The sequence below is a fragment of the Rosa rugosa genome, chromosome 3 (genome assembly GCF_958449725.1).
Source record: "Rosa rugosa chromosome 3, drRosRugo1.1, whole genome shotgun sequence".
NCBI lineage: Eukaryota > Viridiplantae > Streptophyta > Magnoliopsida > Rosales > Rosaceae > Rosa > Rosa rugosa.
The window spans coordinates 15,824,826-15,829,557 of record NC_084822.1 but is presented as its reverse complement, the minus strand read 5'-3'; the positions used below and the strand labels follow the sequence as shown (position 1 = coordinate 15,829,557).

At 34.7% G+C, this 4,732-nt stretch overlaps 1 long non-coding RNA gene across 1 annotated transcript; it reads left to right on the top strand.

Moving 5' to 3' along the window:
- Nucleotides 1-2,440: 2,440 nt before the first annotated feature.
- Nucleotides 2,441-3,878, top strand: LOC133738308 (uncharacterized). The gene is made up of 4 exons (XR_009860054.1): nt 2,441-2,501; nt 2,886-2,941; nt 3,034-3,141; nt 3,817-3,878. It is a non-coding gene; the product is annotated as an uncharacterized LOC133738308 (long non-coding RNA).
- The last annotated feature ends 854 nt before the right edge of the window (nt 3,879-4,732 follow it).

The following is a 4,732-nucleotide window of genomic DNA, read 5'->3' as shown; positions in this document are numbered from 1 at the left end:
TCTGAAAGACAATGTTTTTTTAATTTGGGCTTTTAGGGTTCTTCTGGTTTTGGGTTTTTTTCTGGAAGATCTCAATCAACGAAAGCCGTAAAGTTAAATTTTGTGGAAAATTTCTTCATCTGCAGATTACAAAGCTTATATTGAAGAATCTTGGATGGATTCCAATTCCTTCAATATTTCGTTGGATTTTCTCTATCACTGGAGAACCGATCTGGTATTGAGAGTTTGGTTTCACTTTAGTCCCTCCCTTCAGGTATATCTCTCACTTATTAGGTTCTCTATACAGTACACCAACGAATTCAATGTCACGGACTAGACCATTATCTTTAAGCAAGGATAAAGGTATGCCTCGATTCAATGAGTTGCAGTATTGCCTACAACATTTACCAAACATGGTTTCGATCGATGTCACCAAATCTTGCCTCTATTCAATTAGCCAGGTACGTCCCTTTCTGGATGATCTTTCAATTCAATTCAATTATGTTTTTGTTCTGTATTTCAATAGGTAACAAGTTCTTTGACCCTATTTCTGATCACCTCAAATACGTCAGCCAAATCAAAAGGGTAATCACGATTAAATACGCTTGAAGGTGTGGAAGACGGTCGGGCAACTAGCTCGACCTCGGAGATTCATGAAGTTGAGCCTACGGTGAGATGTTTGATATGTTTAATGTTATATTACTTGCATGCCTTTTTGGCTTTTTCATTTGTACTTCTTACGTGTAGAGAATTTAAGATGTTCTATAAACTTAGGAATACAAAATAGTTTTTGCTTAGAATATGTAATGTCATTGGGGAATTTATTTGGTGGGTTTTTGTATAGATAAACAAATGGGAAGCATCTGGTTCCTCCATTGCATCTCAAGTCCGCAGTAAATAGTGAGCAAGTTGCAATTGCCATAGAGATATGGATCCTGGGAGCACTACTAGTAGATTGGAAGATGAAGAAGATGATAAGGGTAATCCTATGGCATAGTTGCTGCCATCTTTTACCGTTCTTTTCCCTAATACCAAATGCTTATTCAAGGTGCTTTAACTTGTATTGAGCTCTTCTCTGTTTATTCCTCTGCAGTTCATGGTTCCAAGTCACTCACTACATCAAGAATGGTTCCTAGATTTACACACTACTACAGAAAACACTTTCTGGGACACCCACTAATTTTTTTAAGGACGTCTTTTTTTACGGAATGACTATGATAACTGGGTATCAGGATATATACGTTTAATTGTATCTCTTATAGGGTCAATGTTCATTATATTTATACATCTGTAATTGTAAACATAGTTGGAACTTAGGAGAGAAAAACATTTAGTAATATTGTCTGAAGTTTTTTTTAAAATTCTTGACTTTTTTTGTGTATTTTATTTTATTTTTAGCCATAAATTTGCAATCTTTGTTGCTGCTATATGCTTCTATTTTTCTTTTCGTCAGTTTTCCTTTTACCTATGATGAATTGCTTTTCTGCTGTTGTTTGTAAGTATCCTCGTTCTCCTTTGTTCTTTTGCTTCTGGTTTTATTCTCTAGTGTGCGATGTTAAGTTTTATTGGTATTGCCGCAATTGTTATCAAGCATGGTGATGATAACAATTGCAGAAGTAGTGCTGCTTGCATACTGTCATGCAGATTTAATTTTTCTCAATCATTTTCTTTTTATATATCTGTGTAGGATAGGATGCGTATGAAGACCAATGCTGTGATAAGGGTTCTCTCATGCAATGTAATTCGGAATCAAGGTAGTTATATCTGTCTCTTACAGTATCTTTATTAATAAAGCGAGGAGGAGTTTACTATTTCTTCAATTAAAGTTTGTTAATTTTGGTCCAAATAGATGATATCAAGAACTAGACTCTTGCTTTCAGTTTATTCCTTACTCTATTTGCCAATAATATGCAGGTTTCTAGTTGAATACAGCTGCTGGTACCATGTCTCCCTTTGAACATGGCGAGTTTTTTGTTCTTGATGATGGTGGAGAGGTATTTTACCCTTCCTCTTTGCAATACAGTGATTTGTCTGCACATTACTAATTGACCGTGGCTTTTGGAAGTATGCCACCATTATGCTTTTGAGCTTAAACTCTATACTTCATAGCTTAAATTCTATAGTTCATTTTCTTTACACTGTACATGTGTAATGAATATTGATTATCAGTATTGATGCTTCCTTATCTAATACCTTACGAATTTATTTTCACTTTTAGCAATATGTGTATGCTCTCTTGATTAGATCGATTAGTCATGGGAGATTGATTTTTACTTTCTAATGTTCATTAGAAGTTAGAACTTAGAACTATGAAGAATTTAAGCAAATTGAGGGCAAACACTTCCCACAAATGAAAATAAAAATGGAAAATTTTTTAATCAGAGTTGCTGACCTTTATGAGGTCACAGACTCTTTTGAATGCACGTCTAATTTTCTTCAATTTTCCCACTGTTTCTCAGCAGCTAATCAGAGTTTAAAATATCCAGCAGCAGTGCGATGTGGCCATTTAAAAGCTTTATTAGGTATTACTCTTCATCAACTTCTATGTATTTAACCAAGTTTTGCATAAATTAGGAGTATGTTTCCTTGACCTGCATGTAGATGATTATCTCCTATGTTTAACATAAAAGTTTCTTAAGCTAACAATGCACTAATTATAGTGATCATGATTTTATTGCGTTTGAGAATTCTAAGAAAAGGTATTGCAGCACTTCTGTTGATCATGTAAGTACAGAATAATAAGCAAGCATATGTTGAATATATGAAGATTAGCAATTGATCATTTACGGATGTTAAGCTTAGTGCTTAGTGCTTGTCCATGTTAATAAATGGTTTGCATTTGCTGATGTTAGTGCTTGTATCCAACTTTGTTTGATTTCTCTGTTACTCACTCTTATTGTTGATAGGTGTTGGAAGTTGGAACTTCATAAGAAGAACCGAAACATGATTTTCAATTAATGAGGTATAAAATACAATGTCCTTGAGCAATTCCCTTGTACGTTGATTTTCTCAATCTCGATTGATTTTGTAATGCTTTGTGATATGAATGTTAAGCTCACCATTGGGATTGGGGACACAAGAGAAGTTGAGCGCAAGGAACTCCTAGGCATCGAAGACCCTGATGCTCCCACCAGGGAAGAGTTGGTTGTTGTTCTTGAAGAAGTAAGTCCCTTCTTTTAAGTTCCTATGCATTTTGCTCACTGTAAGTGAATTTCGAAACATGTCACAGTATTGTCGTTTATTCAAACAAAAATTCCATGAATACAATGAACCTAGCAAAGATCAAATGGTGGTTGGAATCTTAAATTATATTAATTAAAGACTTGAAGGAAAGAAGAGTTTGCTGTAGATTTCTCAAGTTTTTAAAATGAAACAACAGAGGGTGGATTATCGGGGTGGAAGATCTCAATCAATTTTAGTGTAGATGCGTTTGTTTCGATTATCTTTAGAATAAAGACGATTTAGTTTCTGCAGTACACTTCCATTTCCTGTTATTAATATCCAGTCTAGACTAAACCTCATTTGAAGATGACACTAAAGCAACAAAAGGAATACAAACTGTGACCATGCATTTGCCTTTCTAGAGCTTATCAATTTCCTCAAGTTTTTTTCTACTACTGAAGCAGTTTTTTGTACTGAAAATTTGTGGAAGTAGTTTTTTGTACTGAAAATTTGTGGTCGAATCTAATTCACTCGAAACATGGAATTAGTAATGAACAAAATCCTGAAACCTTGATTTTCGTTTGATTTTTCTTGGTATGACTATTGCTCAATAAACATTATTAAGTCTTTATGTGTGTTCCTTTTCTCCTGAATTCCAATACCTATCTTTTGCAGAACATGAGTTGTGATACATGGGACCGCTCAAGTGAGCAATTGGTGTTTGAGTCTGAAATTGGTACGAACCCATCCTTTCATACTCTTCTCTAGCAATTTATTCTATTTGATCATATATACCACCGCCAGTTGAATTAATTTAATTTTGTTTAATCATGCCACCAATTCATGAAAAGGCTTAAATATATTGCTTGTCTTCGGTTTGCTTTCAAGCTTCCGGACATGCCTTTTGTCATTTAGTTTTCAAAATGCAAAGCTACAGCGCACATAAAGTCAGGATGTCGATCATAATATGATGAAAGGTGCCAGTAATATGCATGCATGAGATACACCTTCTAGTTATACAGAACACCCAATTAGCCATATTTGAAGCATCAAAGTTGGAGTGCCTTAAGTAGGTCTTTCTGGCATTCCTTTCATCATTAATTGTGTCTGCTATATATGATGTTGGATATACCCTGCATGAGTTTATGATTTGGAGCAAGTCCATATTTAGTGCTTGAGATTATACCTGATATGATTTCGATTCTTGGTATGGAAAAGTTTAAACATTTTGAATCCATTGAATTTTTGTAATCAAATTCTTTTAACTTCCCCCCCTTCAGATATATCTTTCAATCTGAATGGTATCGATGGTTTTGTTGGTTAGAGTGATATACGAAGATTATAAGCCAAAGAGCGTACCAGTTCTGCCATGGATATGAACCCCAATTGACGTCAACGCCTTGGAAAAAAACCCCTCTCTATTCTACCTTGACCTGACCCCAGGTGACAAACTGAACATGTGGTTTTTTGGTTTTTTTTTCTGTGAAATTTTTGCTAGAACTGAACATTGCGTTAATGCTAGAATTGTTCTAATATTTGTTTACTTGGTGAGTTGATGTGGCTGTTAAGTTTTTGACATTTGGTTCCTTTA